At 45.2% G+C, this 21,287-nt stretch overlaps 1 protein-coding gene across 2 annotated transcripts in view; it reads right to left on the reverse strand.

Moving 5' to 3' along the window:
- The window catches only part of LOC142466854 (uncharacterized), a 35,669-nt gene extending 21,578 nt beyond the window's left edge, over positions 1-14,091 (reverse strand). The window contains exons 1-2 of one of the 2 annotated variants that reach the window (XM_075572374.1): positions 13,952-14,091; positions 13,782-13,863 (exon numbers count right to left, since the gene is read on the reverse strand). The gene's annotated coding sequence lies outside the window, so the exon portion shown is untranslated. The remainder of the gene's footprint in view (positions 1-13,781; positions 13,864-13,951) is intronic. The other variant, XM_075572375.1, reaches the window with a different exon arrangement.
- Positions 14,092-21,287: the final 7,196 nt, after the last annotated feature.

Raw genomic sequence — 21,287 nt, forward strand, 5'->3', positions numbered from 1 at the left:
ACACTCTCTCCCAGACAGACACTCTCTCCCAGACAGACACTCTCTCTCAGACAGACACTCTCTCTCAGACAGACACTCTCTCTCAGACAGACACTCTCTCTCAGACAGACACTCTCTCTCAGACAGACACTCTCTCTCAGACAGACACTCTCTCTCAGACAGACTCTCTCTCTCAGACAGACTCTCTCTCTCAGACAGACTCTCTCTCTCTCTCAGACAGACTCTCTCTCTCAGACAGACTCTCTCTCTCTCTCTCAGACAGACTCTCTCTCTCTCTCTCAGACAGACTCTCTCTCTCTCTCAGACAGACTCTCTCTCTCTCTCTCTCTCTCAGACAGACTCTCTCTCTCTCTCAGACAGACTCTCTCTCTCTCTCTCAGACAGACTCTCTCTCTCTCTCTCCTCTCTCTCTCTCTCTCAGACAGACTCTCTCTCTCTCTCAGACAGACTCTCTCTCTCTCTCTCAGACAGACTCTCTCTCTCTCTCAGACAGACTCTCTCTCTCTCAGACAGACTCTCTCTCTCTCAGACAGACTCTCTCCTCTCTCAGACAGACTCTCTCCTCTCTCAGACAGACACTCTCTCCTCTCTCAGACAGACACTCTCTCCTCTCTCCTAGACAGACACTCTCTCCTAGACAGACACTCTCTCCTAGACAGACACTCTCTCCTAGACAGACACTCTCTCCTAGACAGACACTCTCTCCTAGACAGACACTCTCTCCTAGACAGACACTCTCTCCTAGACAGACACTCTCTCCTAGACAGACACTCTCTCCTAGACAGACACTCTCTCCTAGACAGACACAATCTCCTAGACAGACACTCTCTCCCAGACAGACACTCTCTCCCAGACAGACACTCTCTCCCAGACAGACACTCTCTCCCAGACAGACACTCTCTCCCAGACAGACACTCTCTCCCAGACAGACACTCTCTCCCAGACAGACACTCTCTCCCAGACAGACACTCTCTCCCAGACAGACACTCTCTCTCAGACAGACACTCTCTCTCAGACAGACACTCTCTCTCAGACAGACACTCTCTCTCAGACAGACACTCTCTCTCAGACAGACACTCTCTCTCAGACAGACTCTCTCTCTCAGACAGACTCTCTCTCTCAGACAGACTCTCTCTCTCTCTCAGACAGACTCTCTCTCTCTCTCAGACAGACTCTCTCTCTCTCTCAGACAGACTCTCTCTCTCTCTCAGACAGACTCTCTCTCTCTCTCTCAGACAGACTCTCTCTCTCTCTCAGACAGACTCTCTCTCTCTCTCTCTCTCAGACAGACTCTCTCTCTCTCTCAGACAGACTCTCTCTCTCTCTCTCAGACAGACTCTCTCTCTCTCTCTCTCTCTCTCTCTCAGACAGACTCTCTCTCTCTCTCAGACAGACTCTCTCTCTCTCTCAGACAGACTCTCTCTCTCTCTCAGACAGACTCTCTCTCTCTCTCAGACAGACTCTCTCTCTCTCTCAGACAGACTCTCTCTCTCTCAGACAGACTCTCTCTCTCTCAGACAGACTCTCTCTCTCTCTCAGACAGACTCTCTCTCTCTCTCAGACAGACTCTCTCTCTCTCTCAGACAGACTCTCTCTCTCTCAGACAGACTCTCTCTCTCTCTCAGACAGACTCTCTCTCTCTCTCAGACAGACTCTCTCTCTCTCTCTCAGACAGACTCTCTCTCTCAGACAGACTCTCTCTCTCAGACAGACTCTCTCTCTCAGACAGACTCTCTCTCTCAGACAGACTCTCTCTCTCAGACAGACTCTCTCTCTCAGACAGACTCTCTCTCTCAGACAGACTCTCTCTCTCAGACAGACTCTCTCTCTCAGACAGACTCTCTCTCTCAGACAGACTCTCTCTCTCAGACAGACTCTCTCTCTCAGACAGACTCTCTCTCTCAGACAGACTCTCTCTCTCAGACAGACTCTCTCTCTCAGACAGACTCTCTCTCTCAGACAGACTCTCTCTCTCTCAGACAGACTCTCTCTCTCTCAGACAGACTCTCTCTCTCTCAGACAGACTCTCTCTCTCTCAGACAGACTCTCTCTCTCTCAGACAGACTCTCTCTCTCTCAGACAGACTCTCTCTCTCTCAGACAGACTCTCTCTCTCTCAGACAGACTCTCTCTCTCTCAGACAGACTCTCTCTCTCTCAGACAGACTCTCTCTCTCTCAGACAGACTCTCTCTCTCTCAGACAGACTCTCTCTCTCTCAGACAGACTCTCTCTCTCTCAGACAGACTCTCTCTCTCTCAGACAGACTCTCTCTCTCTCAGACAGACTCTCTCTCTCTCAGACAGACTCTCTCTCTCTCTCAGACAGACTCTCTCTCTCTCTCAGACAGACTCTCTCTCTCTCTCAGACAGACTCTCTCTCTCTCTCTCAGACAGACTCTCTCTCTCTCTCTCAGACAGACTCTCTCTCTCTCTCTCTCTCAGACAGACTCTCTCTCTCTCAGACAGACTCTCTCTCTCTCTCTCAGACAGACTCTCTCTCTCTCTCTCTCTCAGACAGACTCTCTCTCTCTCAGACAGACTCTCTCTCTCTCTCTCAGACAGACTCTCTCTCTCTCTCTCAGACAGACTCTCTCTCTCTCTCTCTCTCTCAGACAGACTCTCTCTCTCTCTCTCAGACAGACTCTCTCTCTCTCTCTCTCTCTCAGACAGACTCTCTCTCTCTCTCTCAGACAGACTCTCTCTCTCTCTCTCAGACAGACTCTCTCTCTCTCTCTCTCAGACAGACTCTCTCTCTCTCTCTCTCAGACAGACTCTCTCTCTCTCTCAGACAGACTCTCTCTCTCTCTCTCAGACAGACTCTCTCTCTCTCTCTCAGACAGACTCTCTCTCTCTCTCTCTCTCTCTCAGACAGACTCTCTCTCTCTCTCAGACAGACTCTCTCTCTCTCTCAGACAGACTCTCTCTCTCTCTCTCTCTCAGACAGACTCTCTCTCTCTCTCTCTCTCTCAGACAGACTCTCTCTCTCTCTCAGACAGACTCTCTCTCTCTCTCAGACAGACTCTCTCTCTCTCTCTCTCAGACAGACTCTCTCTCTCTCTCTCTCAGACAGACTCTCTCTCTCTCTCTCTCTCTCTCTCAGACAGACTCTCTCTCTCTCTCAGACAGACTCTCTCTCTCTCTCTCTCAGACAGACTCTCTCTCTCTCTCTCTCTCTCTCTCTCAGACAGACTCTCTCTCTCTCTCTCTCAGACAGACACTCTCTCTCTCTCAGACAGACTCTCTCTCAGACAGACTCTCTCTCTCAGACAGACTCTCTCTCTCAGACAGACTCTCTCTCTCAGACAGACTCTCTCTCTCAGACAGACTCTCTCTCTCAGACAGACTCTCTCTCTCAGACAGACTCTCTCTCAGACAGACTCTCTCTCTCAGACAGACTCTCTCTCTCAGACAGACTCTCTCTCTCAGACAGACTCTCTCTCTCAGACAGACTCTCTCTCTCAGACAGACTCTCTCTCTCTCAGACAGACTCTCTCTCTCAGACAGACTCTCTCAGACAGACTCTCTCTCTCTCTCAGACAGACTCTCTCTCTCTCTCAGACAGACTCTCTCTCTCTCAGACAGACTCTCTCTCTCTCTCAGACAGACTCTCTCTCTCTCTCAGACAGACTCTCTCTCTCTCTCAGACAGACTCTCTCTCTCTCAGACAGACTCTCTCTCTCTCTCAGACAGACTCTCTCTCTCTCTCAGACAGACTCTCTCTCTCTCTCAGACAGACTCTCTCTCTCTCAGACAGACTCTCTCTCTCTCTCTCTCTCTCTCTCTCAGACAGACTCTCTCTCTCTCTCAGACAGACTCTCTCTCTCTCTCTCAGACAGACTCTCTCTCTCTCTCAGACAGACTCTCTCTCTCTCTCAGACAGACTCTCTCTCTCTCTCAGACAGACTCTCTCTCTCTCTCTCAGACAGACTCTCTCTCTCAGACAGACTCTCTCTCTCAGACAGACTCTCTCTCTCAGACAGACTCTCTCTCTCAGACAGACTCTCTCTCTCAGACAGACTCTCTCTCTCAGACAGACTCTCTCTCTCTCAGACAGACTCTCTCTCTCAGACAGACTCTCTCTCTCAGACAGACTCTCTCTCTCTCTCAGACAGACTCTCTCTCTCTCTCAGACAGACTCTCTCTCTCTCTCAGACAGACTCTCTCTCTCTCTCAGACAGACTCTCTCTCTCTCTCTCTCTCTCAGACAGACTCTCTCTCTCTCTCTCTCTCTCAGACAGACTCTCTCTCTCTCTCAGACAGACTCTCTCTCTCTCTCTCTCTCAGACAGACTCTCTCTCTCTCTCTCTCAGACAGACTCTCTCTCTCTCTCTCTCAGACAGACACTCTCTCTCTCTCAGACAGACACTCTCTCTCTCTCTCAGACAGACTCTCTCTCTCTCTCTCTCTCAGACAGACTCTCTCTCTCTCTCTCAGACAGACTCTCTCTCTCTCTCTCAGACAGACTCTCTCTCTCTCTCAGACAGACTCTCTCTCTCTCTCTCAGACAGACTCTCTCTCTCTCTCTCTCAGACAGACTCTCTCTCTCTCTCTCTCTCTCAGACAGACTCTCTCTCTCTCTCTCAGACAGACTCTCTCTCTCTCTCTCAGACAGACTCTCTCTCTCTCTCTCAGACAGACTCTCTCTCTCTCTCTCAGACAGACTCTCTCTCTCTCTCTCAGACAGACTCTCTCTCTCTCTCTCAGACAGACTCTCTCTCTCTCTCTCTCTCTCAGACAGACTCTCTTTCTCTCTCTCAGACAGACTCTCTCTCTCTCTCTCAGACAGACTCTCTCTCTCTCTCTCTCAGACAGACTCTCTCTCTCTCTCTCTCAGACAGACTCTCTCTCTCTCTCAGACAGACTCTCTCTCTCTCTCTCAGACAGACTCTCTCTCTCTCTCTCAGACAGACTCTCTCTCTCTCTCTCTCTCAGACAGACTCTCTCTCTCTCTCTCAGACAGACTCTCTCTCTCTCTCTCAGTCATGACTCTCTCTCTCTCTCTCAGACAGACTCTCTCTCTCTCTCTCAGACAGACTCTCTCTCTCTCTCTCAGACAGACTCTCTCTCTCTCTCTCTCTCTCTCAGACAGACTCTCTCTCTCTCTCTCAGACAGACTCTCTCTCTCTCTCTCAGACAGACTCTCTCTCTCTCTCTCTCAGACAGACTCTCTCTCTCTCTCTCTCTCAGACAGACTCTCTCTCTCTCTCAGACAGACTCTCTCTCTCTCTCTCAGACAGACTCTCTCTCTCTCTCTCAGACAGACTCTCTCTCTCTCTCTCTCAGACAGACTCTCTCTCTCTCTCTCAGACAGACTCTCTCTCTCTCTCTGACAGACTCTCTCTCTCTCTCAGACAGACTCTCTCTCTCTCTCTCTCTCTCTCTCTCAGACAGACTCTCTCTCTCTCTCTCTCTCAGACAGACTCTCTCTCTCTCTCTCAGACAGACTCTCTCTCTCTCTCTCTCTCTCAGACAGACTCTCTCTCTCTCTCAGACAGACTCTCTCTCTAGACTCTCTCTCTCTCTCTCTCTCTCAGACAGACTCTCTCTCTCTCTCAGACAGACTCTCTCTCTCGACTCTCTCTCAGACAGACTCTCTCTCTCTGCTCTCTCTCTCCTCTCAGACAGACTCTCTCTCTCTCTCTCTCAGACAGACACTCTCTCTCTCAGACAGACTCTCTCTCAGACAGACTCTCTCTCAACTGACTCTCTCTCAGACAGACTCTCTCTCTCAGACAGACTCTCTCTCTCAGACAGACTCTCTCTTCTCAGACAGACTCTCTCTCTCAGACAGACTCTCTCTCTCTCAGACAGACTCTCTCTCACAGACTCTCTCAGACAGACTCTCTCTCTCTCTCAGACAGACTCTCTCTCTCTCTCAGACAGACTCTCTCTCTCTCAGACAGACTCTCTCTCTCTCTCAGACAGACTCTCTCTCTCTCTCAGACAGACTCTCTCTCTCAGACAGACTCTCTCTCTCTCTCAGACAGACTCTCTCTCTCTCAGACAGACTCTCTCTCTCTCTCAGACAGACTCTCTCTCTCTCTCAGACAGACTCTCTCTCTCTCTCAGACAGACTCTCTCTCTTCTCAGACAGACTCTCTCTCTCTCAGACTCTCTCTCTCTCAGACAGACTCTCTCTCTCTCTCAGACAGACTCTCTCTCTCTCTCAGACAGACTCTCTCTCTCTCTCAGACAGACTCTCTCTCTCTCAGACAGACTCTCTCGCTCTCTCTCTCAGACAGACTCTCTCTCTCTCAGACAGACTCTCTCCTCTCTCAGACAGACTCTCTCTCTCAGACAGACTCTCTCTCTCAGACAGACTCTCTCTCTCTCAGACAGACTCTCTCTCTCGACAGACTCTCTCTCAGACAGACTCTCTCTCTCTCTCAGACAGACTCTCTCTCTCTCTCAGACAGACTCTCTCTCTCTCAGACAGACTCTCTCTCTCTCAGACAGACTCTCTCTCTCTCTCTCAGACAGACTCTCTCTCTCTCTCTCAGACAGACTCTCTCTCTCTCTCTCTCTCTCAGACAGACTCTCTCTCTCTCTCAGACAGACTCTCTCTCTCCTCTCTCTCTCCGACAGACTCTCTCTCTCTCTCTCAGACAGACTCTCTCTCTCTCTCTCTCAGACAGACACTCTCTCTCTCTCTCTCAGACAGACACTCTCTCCTCTCAGACAGACTCTCTCTCAGACAGACTCTCTCTCAGACAGACTCTCTCTCAGACAGACTCTCTCTCAGACAGACTCTCTCTCAGACAGACTCTCTCTCAGACAGACTCTCTCTCTCAGACAGACTCTCTCTCTCAACAGACTCTCTCTCACACAGACTCTCTCTCTCAGACAGACTCTCTCTCTCTCAGACAGACTCTCTCTCTCTCAGACAGACTCTCTCTCAGACAGACTCTCTCTCTCTCTCAGACAGACTCTCTCTCTCTCTCAGACAGACCTCTCTCTCTCAGACAGACTCTCTCTCTCTCTCTCAGACAGACCTCTCTCTCTCAGACAGACTCTCTCTCTCTCTCAGACAGACTCTCTCTCCCTCTCTCAGACAGACTCTCTCTCTCTCAGACAGACTCTCTCTCTCTCTCAGACAGACTCTCTCTCTCTCTCAGACAACTCTCTCTCTCTCTCTCAGACAAACTCTCTCTCTCTCTCTGACAACTCTCTCTCTCTCTCGACAACTCTCTCTCTCTCTGACAACTCTCTCTCTCTCTCAGACAAACTCTCTCTCCTCTCTGACAACTCTCTCTCTCCTCTCTCTCTCAGACAAACTCTCTCTCTCTCTCTCTCACACAGACTCTCTCTCTCTCTCTCTCAGACAGACTCTCTCTCTGACAACTCTCTCTCAGACAGACTCTCTCTCTCTGACAACTCTCTCTCTCTATGACAACTCTCTCTCTCAGACAAACTCTCTCTCTCAGACAACTCTCTCTCTGACAACTCTCTCTCTCAGACAACTCTCTCTCTCAGACAAACTCTCTCTCTCTCGACAACTCTCTCTCTCTCTGACAACCTCTCTCTCTCAGACAACTCTCTCTCTCTCTGACAAACTCTCTCTCTCTCTGACAACTCTCTCCTCTCTCAGACAAACTCTCTCTCTCTGACAACTCTCTCTCTCTCAGACAACTCTCTCTCTCTGACAAACTCTCTCTCTCGACAAACCTCTCTCTCTCTGACAACTCTCTCTCTCAGACAAACTCTCTCTCTCAGACCAACTCTCTCTCTCTCAGACAACTCTCTCTCTCTCTGACAGACTCTCTCTCTCTCTCTCTCTGACAAACTCTCTCTCTCTGACAAACTCTCTCTCTGACAAACTCTCTCTCTCTGACAAACTCTCTTCTCTCTGACAAACTCTCTCTCTCTGACAACTCTCTCTCTCTGACAAACTCTCTCTCTCTGACAAACTCTCTCTCTCTCTGACAAACTCTCTCTCTCTCTCTGACAAACTCTCTCTCTCTCTCTGACAAACTCTCTCTCTCTCTCTCTGACAAACTCTCTCTCTCTCTCTGACAAACTCTCTCTCTCTCTCTGACAAACTCTCTCTCTCTCTCTGACAAACTCTCACTCTACACCTCTCTCTGACAAACTCTCTCTCTGACAAACTCTCTCTCTGACAAACTCTCTCTCTGACAAACTCTCTCTCTGACAAACTCTCTCTCTGACAAACTCTCTCTCTGACAAACTCTCTCTCTCTGACAAACTCTCTCTCTGACAAACTCTCTCTCTCTGACAAACTCTCTCTCTCTGACAAACTCTCTCTCTGACAAACTCTCTCTCTCTGACAAACTCTCTCTCTCTGACAAACTCTCTCTCTCTGACAAACTCTCTCTCTCTGACAAACTCTCTCTCTCTCTCTCTGACAAACTCTCTCTCTCTCTGACAAACTCTCTCTCTCTCTCTGACAAACTCTCTCTCTCTCTCTGACAAACTGCTCTCTCTCTGACAACTCTCTCTCTCTGACAAACTCTCTCTCTCTGACAAACTCTCTCTCTCTCTGACAAACTCTCTCTCTCTCTCTGACAAACTCTCTCTCTCTCTCTGACAAACTCTCTCTCTCTCTCTCTGACAAACTCTCTCTCTCTCTCTGACAAACTCTCTCTCTCTCTCTGACAAACTCTCTCTCTCTCTCTGACAAACTCTCTCTCTCTCTCTGACAAACTCTCTCTCTCTCTCTGACAAACTCTCTCTCTCTCTGACAAACTCTCTCTCTCTCTCTGACAAACTCTCTCTCTCTCTCTGACAAACTCTCTCTCTCTGACAAACTCTCTCTCTCTCTGACAAACTCTCTCTCTCTCTCTGACAAACTCTCTCTCTCTCTCTGACAAACTCTCTCTCTCTCTCTGACAAACTCTCTCTCTCTCTGACAAACTCTCTCTCTCTCCTGACAAACTCTCTCTCTCTGACAAACTCTCTCTCTCTGACAAACTCTCTCTCTCTGACAAACTCTCTCTCTCTGACAAACCTCTCTCTCTGACAAACTCTCTCTCTCTCTGACAAACTCTCTCTCTCTCTGCAACTCTCTCTCTGACAACTCTCTCTCTGACAAACTCTCTCTCTGACAAACTCCTCTCTCTGACAACTCTCTCTCTCTCTCTGACCAACTGTCTCTCTGACAAGCTCTCTCTCTCTGACAAACTCTCTCTCTCTGACAAACTCTCTCTCTCTGACAAACAAACTCTCTCTCTCTGACAAACTCTCTCTCTCTGACAAACTCTCTCTCTCTCTGACAAACACTCTCTCTCTCTGACAAACTCTCTCTCTCTCTCTCTGGACAAACTCTCTCTCTCTCTGACAAACTCTCTCTCTCTGACAACTCTCTCTCTCTGACAAACTCTCTCTCTCTCTCTGACAAACTCTCTCTCTCTCTGACAAACTCTCTCTCTCTCTGACATCTCTCTCTCTCTACAAACTCTCTCTCTCTCTCTCTGACAAACTCTCTCTCTCTGACAAACTCTCTCTCTCTCTCTCTGACAAACTCTCTCTCTCTCTCTCTGACAAACTCTCTCTCCTCTCTGACAAACTCTCTCTCTCTGACAAACTCTCTCTCTCTCTCTGACAAACTCTCTCTCTCTCTCTGACAAAACTCTCTCTCTCTCTCTGACAAACTCTCTCTCTCTCTCTGACAAAACTCTCTCTCTCTCTCTGACAAACTCTCTCTCTCTTCTGACAAACTCTCTCTCTCTCTCTGACAAAACTCTCTCTCTCTCTGACAAACTCTCTCTCTCTGACAAACTCTCTCTCTCTGACAAACTCTCTCTCTCTGACAAACTCTCTCTCTCTCTGACAACTCTCTCTCTCTCTCTCTGACAAACTCTCTCTCTCTCATGACAAACTCTCTCTCTCTCTCTGACAAACTCTCTCTCTGACAAACTCTCTCTCTCTGACAAACTCTCTCTCTCTGACAAAACTCTCTCTCTCTGACAAACTCTCTCTCTCTGACAAACTCTCTCTCTCTGACAAACTCTCTCTCTCTGACAAACTCTCTCTCTCTCTCTGACAAACTCTCTCTCTGACAAACTCTCTCTCTCTCTGACAAACTCTCTCTCTGACAAACTCTCTCTCTGACAAACTCTCTCTCTGACAAACTCTCTCTCTGACAAACTCTCTCTCTCTGACAAACTCTCTCTCTCTCTGACAAACTCTCTCTCTCTCTGACAAACTCTCTCTCTGACAAACTCTCTCTCTGACAAACTCTCTCTCTCTGACAAACTCTCTCTCTCTCTGACAAACTCTCTCTCTCTCTGACAAACTCTCTCTCTCTCTGACAAACTCTCTCTCTCTGACAAACTCTCTCTCTCTGACAAACTCTCTCTCTCTGACAAACTCTCTCTCTCTGACAAACTCTCTCTCTCTGACAAACTCTCTCTCTCTCTGACAAACTCTCTCTCTCTCTGACAAACTCTCTCTCTCTCTGACAAACTCTCTCTCTCTCTGACAAACTCTCTCTCTGACAAACTCTCTCTGACAAACTCTCTCTCTCTCTCTGACAAACTCTCTCTCTCTGACAAACTCTCTCTCTCTGACAAACTCTCTCTCTCTGACAAACTCTCTCTCTCTGACAAACTCTCTCTCTCTGACAAACTCTCTCTCTCTGACAAACTCTCTCTCTCTGACAAACTCTCTCTCTCTGACAAACTCTCTCTCTCTGACAAACTCTCTCTCTCTGACAAACTCTCTCTCTCTCTGACAAACTCTCTCTCTCTCTGACAAACTCTCTCTCTCTCTGACAAACTCTCTCTCTCTCTGACAAACTCTCTCTCTCTCTCTGACAAACTCTCTCTCTCTCTCTGACAAACTCTCTCTCTCTCTCTCTGACAAACTCTCTCTCTCTCTGACAAACTCTCTCTCTCTCTGACAAACTCTCTCTCTCTCTGACAAACTCTCTCTCTGACAAACTCTCTCTCTGACCAACTCTCTCTCTCTCTCTGACAAACTCTCTCTCTCTCTGACAAACTCTCTCACACACTCAGACACACACACACTCAGACACACACACACACTCAGACACACACACACTCAGACACACACACACTCAGACACACACACACTCAGACACACACTCAGACACACACACTCAGACACACACACACAGACACACACACACTCAGACACACACACACTCAGACACACACACACACACACACACACACACACACACTCAGACACACACACACTCAGACACACACACACTCAGACACACACACACTCAGACACACACACACTCAGACACACACACACTCAGACACACACACACTCAGACACACACACACACACACTCAGACACAGACAGACGGGAAATCGGAACGGGGGGCAACGGGGGAAGCAAGGCAGGCATGGAGTAGTAGTCACCTGACTTGCTCCATGCAGCAGGAAGAGGCGGGCCTCACTATGCAAGCTCAGATAGCTTGCTCCGGGCCCAAAAAAATTCTGGCAGCGCGCCAACACGCGAATTAAATATTGGCGAGCTGGGCCGCAAATATGTTCATTGTGGGCCGCAAGTTTGACATGCCTGCTGTAGATGTACATTGTAAAAATGAAGGGTTTAGCACAACATGCGCAGCATTAGGGCCGGGAGAGTAGATGTAGTGGATCATACATTTAAAGTGGATCCTAATATTTAACCATTTAAAAGGAAATCTCACTAGCTGCAAAACACCAATTAAAGTGGCAGAAATATTTTCAAATCCTTTGATAGATAGTAAGTCGATAGTAAGTATTGGGGCTACATACCGTTAACGGGAATAAAAGAGCTTTTAATATAATACATGTTTTACGTTCCATGTTCCCTGTACAAACAACCTCAAACTGATGAGACTCAAAAGGTCGAAACAGCTGTCTGTGAGTGGTTTTACTGGCTTTGCATCTAATCCTATGCTGTGTTTAAAAGCTGTATGATCAGTGAGCATTAGCTTATAAGAGTTCTATGTAAAAAATGGATTTCAGGTAAAAGGTGACAGTGCTCATGCATGTCATTTCCCAGAATCCCTTGATGCAGTGGAAGAAATGATTGTTAGGTGAATATGTTGAAAGACAGGGTTCCAGACCTGTCAATGTGCGTGTGTGTGTATAATATATATGTGTACTTACAAAAAATTGGAAACTGAATTCATATAAATGTATCTTTAGACGGTGTTATTGCATGTAGTCACAGTCAACTGGGGAATCACCCAGTGATGAGCAGTTGTACCTGCCAATTAGTTTCCGCTGCTGACCAGTGAGATTCAGTGGCTATTTTTCTATAAAATCACATACTGTTCATTACCCAGTATCAATAATAATTTGTCCCTGAAGAAGCTCCTTTGCTGGAGGGAAACGCGTGTTGGACGCGCAGTTGTGTCAGTCTCCTACTTGGAGCTGTTTTAATGTAGTGCCTTAAGTCTCCTGGCTCTATTTATGCAGACGGCATTAGCTTGATAAATATAACAACAGGCAGTGAGTCTGCCTCCCTGCTATATACAATACATGTTATATGCACAATCTGAGCCTTTCTGCTGGGTAACTCTATGTCAATGGTACTGTGAGCACCAGCTCAACTATACTGAGGGGTATTGTGGATTGATTGCGCCTGTGTCAGCGTCATTTCTCAAGCATATGCATTTAATACAACCATAGGTGTTCGCTGCTATATATATCATTGCAGGATTGCTGTGTCTTTGACCAGTTAAAGGCTCACTGAGTAGGATACGGTTACCTACAGTCTGCATACAAACTCCAGAGGGTTAATACCCTGACTTTCAGCATCCACTGTCCTGTCAAAACCCAAGAAATATTGCATTTGGGTTTGTACAATCATACATTTATTGACAGGGTTGCACGTTATTGAATATTTAATTCATTTTTTAAAAACACATAGTACACTATGTTTGGTAATATATGTTTTAAGTAAATTTATTAAAGTTAGATTTTACATTATGTAGGTGTGCAGTTAGTGAATTCTTTAGGGGACTCATTCATTTTGTGTTCCCCTTCCCCCTCTTTTTGCCTTACCCAGTATCCCAAGGAAGTCAGCTGATGCCGACGTCATCGCGCAACCTAGAGGACGCGTGTTGCATGCTGAGGGAATCCCTGCAAGTTGTCAGAGTGACAATTTTGCTCTGTTTACATTTGTTCTTCCTTGTATGCTGCCGGTTACATCGGGTGACGCTACTATGGACTTTAGAGGTCGGAGGACTTCGGCAAGCTTGACTAGCAACCCACGGAGCAGGAGGTGCTTGTAATAGCAATCCACGGAGCAGGAGGCACTTTCAGAGCGATCAGCAGACCAACAGTTGATCAACGGGTGATTCCCCAGTTGACGGTCACTATATGCAGTAACATCGTCTAAAGATACCTTTATATGAATTAATTTTCCAATATTTTGTAAGTGGGCATTGTTTACCCCTCTATTTTATTAATAAATTCTATTTGTGGTAATGCACCAGGGTGTGCGCTGTAATAAATAAATATAGATATAGATATGTTTTTTTAGTTATAAGACAGATCAGCTACCTGTAGCGGTCTCTTTGTGCATTCGAATGCAATAAAGCTCATTTGATATTCTGAACTTCTAATTATTTACTTGTACCCAAAGAGTAAAAATATATAGCTGATCACAACACAAAATGATTGACCAATATTTTCCCAGGCTGATATGGGAACAGAGTGCAAGTATCAAGTAAATGACTTGCTGCTAATTATACACAATTAACATTATTAAGCCTCAGCTGTGGGCACTCAACCAAAAAAATCTCAATCACAAATAGAAACGTTGTATAAATATAGACACATAAATGTTCAAACCATTGGGTAAATTGTCCAGTCCAATGACAGAGGGTGCTGCCAGCTTCAAATGTAGGGAACAACCCAGCGTTCACCAAGGGTACTATAGTAGAGAAAAACAAGAACACAGCGCCCACCTCATAGTGAAGCATTAAAATTTACTGGACAAGAAAAAGAAAAAACGCACTTACAAAAAATCAGTGCAATGTGAGCACTGAATATGAACACTCCAGCAGCTTGGAAGTCAGGATTCACTGCCCGGTCTTTCCTCCCTGCTCAGACGCGTCCGTCAGTTCCTGCGTATTTGGACTAGTTCTTCACAGCCCAGGGGACGTCCGCATCACGTGGGACTCGCGTCACCACGTCGTGACGTCACTTCTGCAATAGCACCCGGCACCACAACACCACAGGGAGGGGCTAGGAGGAGCTAGGAGGAGCTAGGAGGAGCTAGGAGGATGATGTGTTCTGAAAGACTGCCAGCCTTTCTCCCGAGCCCTCCTTCGTTCTCCTTCTCAAGCAGCTGCACCCTCTAAATTACCACTGTCTGCTACAGCTAACCAAAACCACCCTACGTGTTTCAAGGCATGTGCCTCTTCATTAAGGGGTGTGGCTTTGGTTTGTGAGAATTACCTATATACACCCTGCCTCATTTGCATATGTTAAGGTGAAATACACAGAAATTGATAGTATAAAGAATATAAAAAGTATAAGACACTTCATTTAAATTTGGTATCCCTATGCATATGAGGCTGGAGCAATATATTTATGTAGTTAAAATGTATGTGTATACCAGCAGTATTACACAATAATATCATTCAATATCACAATAAGAACCATTGATATACATTAATAGCAATAAGTAAATTAGAATAAAAGAGTTCCTCAGGTCCTCTAAAGATTAATTTAAAATACAATAATACCTTTAATAACAAAATATTACCATTAACTGCAGATCAACTTTTACTCAATCATCGTATAATATATAAAATCGAAAGGTTGGTACTAGCTGCGGTGAATCTGATTGGTCCTCAGCCTCTGGCCAATCAGATTGGTGGGTCTGACGTCACCCAACTGCCACTCTCTTCCCCCTCGGCCATACACACACACACACTCTCTCTCCTCTCCCCTCATTACACTCACCTCCCTCCCCGGCGCTCACTCACCTCCCTCCCCGGCGCACACTCACCTCCCTCCCCGGCGCTCACTCACCTCCCTCCCCGGCGCTCAGCTCTTTCCCTCCCTCCCCGGCGCTCAGCTCTTTCCCTCCCTCCCTGGCGCTCAACTCTTTCCCTCCCTCCCCGGCGCTCAGCTCTTTCCCTCCCTCCCCGGTGCTCAGCTCTTTCCCTCCCTCCCTGGCGCTCAGCTCTTTCCCTCCCCGGCGCTCAGCTCACCTTCCTCCCCGGCGGGGGGACAGGCAGTGGGCAGGCAGCCTGCAGCTGCCTCGAGGCGCCGAGTGCCTAAGATGGCGGCGGCCGGAAGAAGGTGTGTGTGTGTGTGTGTGTGTGACACTGTGTGTGTGTGTGTGTGACACTGTGTGTGTGTGTGACACTGTGCGTGTGTGTGACACTGTGTGTGTGTGTGTGTGTGTGTGTGTGTGTGTGTGTGTGTGTGTGTGTGTGTGTGTGTGTGTGTGTGTGTGTGTGTGTGTGTGTGTGTGTGTGTGTGTGTGTGTGACACTGTGTGTGACACTGTGTGTGTGTGTGTGTGTGTGTGTGTGACACTGTGTGTGTCTCAGACACTGTGTGTGTCTCGGACACTGTAGGGTGGGGGACCGGAGCTGCACATGGGGGGGGGGAGGAGCGGAGAGAGAGGGGGGAGCAGAGAAACATGTCCACTGTCCCCCCCCCCCTCATAGCGGGAAATTTAACTCACGGGCAACGCCGGGTCTCTCAGCTAGTTAACACATATTTCTCTTTTATGATTCTCTATACAGAAGTTTATTCATTCCCTAATTTGCAGATATCAATTGAAAGAAAAGAGGCCAAATCAATCCCTTCATTGAGACCATTGGGGGATATTGTACCTAGTTGGTGAATCCAAAAAGGTCTCACGTTGTCGTAGCCTTAAGAATCTATCACCACCTTTAAGACCTAATTTTACATGTTCTAGCCCTATTACTTTCAGGCTACTAGGATCCATATTGTGTCTAATTTTAAAATGTTTTGACACTCCATGAGTTGTGACCCCTTTCATAATGTTTCCCCTATGTTCTAAAAATCTTTGTTTAAGTGTGCGCTTAGTCCTTCCGACATATTGTAACCCACATCCACATTCTAAAAGATAAACCACAAATTTTGTTTTACAATTAATACAATCTTGAATGGGATGGGTTGTATTACATTTATTAGATTTAAAATAAAACTGATTATCCTGTACTAATGTACACATAATACACCTACCACTGCACTGATAAAAACCTTTTAAAGGTGCTCCTCCAATAGTTCTTAATTGATCTAACCTTGTTTTAGGGTGTGTAGGTGCTAACATAGTTTGTAATGTGTTTGCTCTACGAAAAACAACCTTAGATTGATCAGGGAGAATTTTGTTCAGGATATCGTCACACTTTAAAATCTTCCAATGTTTATCCATAATATGTTTTATCTGTTTGGAAGCTCCATTGAATTTAGTGATAAAAAGTACATCTTGATTCTTATCCATTGTCATTTTGTTTTTTGTTAGGACACTATCACGATCAAGAAGCAATGCCCTATTAAAAGCCTTTTCTATATCTGTTAGACTGTGTCCCTTCATTAGAAATTTCTCTTTTAATTGTGCTGATTGTGTCATAAAATCATTCATTCTAGAACAGTTTCACCTTAGCCTTTGAAACTGGCAATAAGGTATATTTTTAATCCATCTTTTATGGTGATTGCTTGTGGCTTCCAAAAACTTATTGCAATCCAACTCTTTATTAAAAGTTTTCGTTTGTATGGTTAAATCCTGATTTGTAAATAAAACCAGATCTAAAAAAGCTATACTATGTGTAGCCCCGGTAAGAAATGGGGGCTATATGTCTATCCTCCAACTGGTGTAAGTCCTGTTAAGGGCAGGCCGCCAGTAGTTATCATGGGTTTCCTCGCTTAAAGCCCTGGCCTGATTGGTGAAGGTAAGCCACTGACTCTGTGTGGAAGGCAAGAGACACAGGGGAGGGGCCTGCTGACATCATGAGGGGCAGGGCTGTCTCTATTTAGTGGGCTGCTCCTGTGTGTTCTGGGAGTCTAGTTCTGGAGCAGAGTCAGTCTGGGCTTGGAGTGGAAGGTGACAGGAGAGGAGACACTCATGTCATATTGAATAGGACTGATAGCACTCTATTGTGGTGACCAATGCCCCTCACCCTGCAGGGGGTGAGGGGAGAGCTAGCCTCACCCTGAGGACCTTTACCTTGGGGTGGAGGTGTGGAGTATTGGAGCTCCAGACAGCCCATTCTGATGGAGTACTTCTGGAGGGAACGGAGAAGGAGGAAATACCTGTACAGTGTACCTGAGTGCTGCTGTGTGCTACTGCTGCTGTTGAGAATAAAGAGACATTGCTGCTTTTACATAAAAGACTGTGTGAGACTGAAATCTCTCGCCCTGAAGCAGAGGGCTCTCTGGAATAATTTCACCCTATATCCTAAGGGCTTACCAGAGACTAAGTCTAACATACTCATTTTAGAGAAATGTCTTTTCAAGGTGACTTTCCTTACAAATTTGTTAAGGTCAATGAATAGAAAATAACTTTAGTGCACTACTGGGTGCAAAGGATAAGCCTTTTTTAAGAGCACTTGCATGTTGATTATTTAATGTGTTAGATGAGAGATTGAAGATATCTATTTCTCTAAGTACTTCTTAACTAGGATACCAAATTTTGTAGCTTCTCACCTTTCTCTCTCCCTCCTCTTTTACCCATCCTAGTCTTTGGTATATGTACACTTACTTCCTGCAGGGTTTGAAGAAGTCTTTCTTTGCAGGCTCCTTTCTTAGTTTGTCTAGGTCTTTCTCTGTGCATATCCCTTGTCCTTGATCTTGTTGCCCTTCCTAAAAAAGACCCCTGGGGAGTACAAATCATAGGTAAATTATCCACTGTTTTGTTATTTTTACTGACCTGAGTTTTAGGCCTCGCACCCATATTTGAACTTGTATTACGCCTTTGTTCTCCACGACCTATATGGGATTCTAATCTCCTTAGGGGGGAGAACCTAGACCCAAAATGAGGTCTGAGTGTCCCAGTGTTAGTTTCAGGCCTTCTAGAATTAGCTGGGGCAACTCATTGTGTAGACGACTTGGGACTAGACACTCTCTATTGTTTGATGTCCTATATGTTCTCTCTTTTATTTTTCTCTTTGTTTATATCTTTATTTTTTGTACTCAAATTTCTTTGTTGACCATTTTTGTAATCCATTTTATCCCTAAAGAATTTTTTGGCCTTATTATCAATGACTTCTTCAAACGTCTCTATCCTTTTATTCAAAATGTCATTAAAATTCTTAAAATTACACGTAATGCACCTACCACTGCACTGATAAAAACCTTTTAAAGGTGCTCCTCCAACAGTTCTTAATTTATCTAATCTTGTTTTAGGCAGTGGTAGGTGCATTACGTGTAAATTTGTACAGGATAATCAGGTTTATTTTAAATCTAATACATTTAATACAACCCAGCCCATTCAAGATTTTATTAATTGTAAAACAAAATGTGTGGTTTATCTTTTAGAATGTAGATGTGGGTTACAATATGTTGGAAGGACTAAGCGCACACTTAAACAAAGATTTTTAGAACATAGGGGAAACATTATGAAAGGGGGTCACTACTCATGGAGTGTCAAGACATTTTAAAATTAGACACAATATGGATCCCAGTAGCCTGAAATTAATAGGGATAGAACATGTAAAATTAGGACTTAAAGGTGGTGATAGATTCCTAAGACTACGACAACGTGAGACCTTTTGGATTCACCAAGTAGGTACAATATCCCCCAATGGTCTCAATGAAGGGATTGATTTGGCCTCTTTTCTTTAAATTGATATCTGCGAATTAGGGAGTTAATAAACTTCTGTATAGAGAATCATAAAAAGAGAAATATGTGTTAACGATTGAGTAAAACTTGATCTGCAGTTAATGGTAATATTTTGTTATTAAAGGTATTATTGTATTTTAAATTAATCTTTAGAGGACCTGAGGGACTCTTTTATTCTAATTTACTTATTGCTATTAATGTATATGTATATCTATGGTTCTTATTGTAATATTGAATGTTATTAATGTGTAATACTGCTGGTACACACTTCCATTTTAACTCTATAAGTATATTGCTCCAGCCTCATATGCATAGGGATACCAAATTTAAATGAAGTGTATTATACTTTTTATACTCTTTATACTATCAATTTCTGTGTATTTCACCTTAACATATATAAATAAGGCAGGGGTATATATAGGTAATTCTCACAAACCAAAGCCACACCCCTGATGAAGAGGCACATGCCTTGAAACACGTAGGGTGGTTTTGGTTAGCTGTAGCAGACCGTGGTAATCTAGAGGGTGCAGCTGCTTGAGAAGAACGAAGGAGGGCTCAGGAGAAAGGCTGGCAGACTTTCAGAACACCATTCTTCTCCTAGCTCCTCCTAGTTCCTCCCTTTGTTGTTGTGGTGCCGGTTACTATTGCAGCAGTGACGTTACGACGTGGTGACGCGAGTCTCACGTAATGCGGGAGTCCCCTGGACTGTGAAGAACTAGTCCCAATCCACAGGAACTGACGGACGCGTCTGAACAGGGAGGAACAACCGGGCAGCGAATCCTGACTTCCAATCTGCTGGAGTGTTCATATTCAGTGCTCACATTGCACTGATTTTTTGTAAGTGCGTTTTTTTCTTTTTCTTGTCAAGTAAATTTTAATACTACACTATGAGGTGTGCGCTGTGTTCTTGTTCTTCTCTATTATTTTACCCACATATACATCATACATTTACACTTTTTTAATTTTTTCCAAAAAAGGAATGTGGTTCCAAAAAAAGAAATGCAATTCCCTCTCTTCAAGGCGACATCCGAGCACCCAAAAGGGGCATTCATCACATGGTAAATCCACAAATTCCCTTCATTACCTTAGCGGTTAGCCACTGAGGTAATGTAATAATAATAATAATAGCATGTTTTTGTATAGCGCTGCTAATTATACATAGCGCTTTACAGAGACATTTTGCAGGCACAGGTCCCTGCCCCGTGGAGCTTATTTCCCCGTGGAGCTTTGTATTTTGAGAGTGTCCACTATTATCTATTTGATATATATGATTAGTTTGCGTTTGAGACCTGTTATTTTGTTCGCTTATCAGATATACTAATTGTCTCAATCAATATCCTCAAGACAATTTGGCTTAATATGAGTCTCCCCATATTGTGCATTGTACAATGTTTATAGACAAGTGTAATACAGGTTTCTTTATTTACTACAACAAGTAAAAATGTATTAGTACATACATTATATTGTTCTCATGAATATTAATTGAATATGGTTATATGGAAATATTGAAGATTAATTATTGTCCTGTACCTGAATATGTCACCTCCATTTCAGTTTTAGATTCGCTATACAATGTTTAATTGTCTCTGTATGTTTTATATGTTTCTATGTTTTTAGTTTAACATGTTTTATCATGCTAATTTTAATCCTTTTTTCCTCCCCACATGTCTTTTTGTCCACCCCCCCCGTTTCCCCCTACTAGCTCGCATAGCAATACATAGCAATGTGTTATACACTGGGATAGATGGCCCAATGTTATTGTTTGAGTACAGCACTTAGCAACGACGCTGCCTGTATCAGCTGAGGGGTGTACGCGCTGGTGCTAGACGCGCGTCATTCCCCTCCTCTCGATACATACCCACGGCAGCAAGCTATCCCATTCACTGTGAGTAGCAGCCAATCAGGTTGTACTTCGGCGATTTTCGCGCCAAAATCAGGCAGCGCGATGACGCAGGGGGGCGGAGTATGTTCTTTAAGAGTGTGGGGATGAATGGCGTGAATCAGCTCTATGACTAAGGACTATACCAGTCCGAAACGCGTCAGAGTGTGTGTCCCCTATACCATGTTGTATCAATAAATATATATTTTAACCCACACCTTGCTGGTCCCCTACTCTACTTGGCTGTGCACCACTGGAATCCTAGGATTTCTACTTCTACTTGAATATTGAGCGAGCTGCACGCAGCAAAGGAATCAGCTATCTGTGAGTATTGTATTTCTCCTTCACATGGAGATTTGATGACCAGGAACAGTGCTGCAGCACAAGGGTCCGGTATGACAGAATCCTACACATCAATGGTATGTTAACCCTTCATTTACTCTGACACGTGGACTATTATCATTATACTCAGTGTCTTTGCTGCATTCAAATAGCACTGGGTCCAATACTCTATCTCCTAGCTATATCAGTTTCCTACTACCATGATATGTGGACTTAAACCTGTTATTGATTAACAGTTCAGAATTGGATTGGGCACTGTTGTTGGGACTCATACCCCAAACCACCGACTAGATTGTAGTAAGTTAGGTCCG

The sequence above is a fragment of the Ascaphus truei genome, chromosome 15 (genome assembly GCF_040206685.1).
Source record: "Ascaphus truei isolate aAscTru1 chromosome 15, aAscTru1.hap1, whole genome shotgun sequence".
NCBI classification, from domain to species: domain Eukaryota; kingdom Metazoa; phylum Chordata; class Amphibia; order Anura; family Ascaphidae; genus Ascaphus; species Ascaphus truei.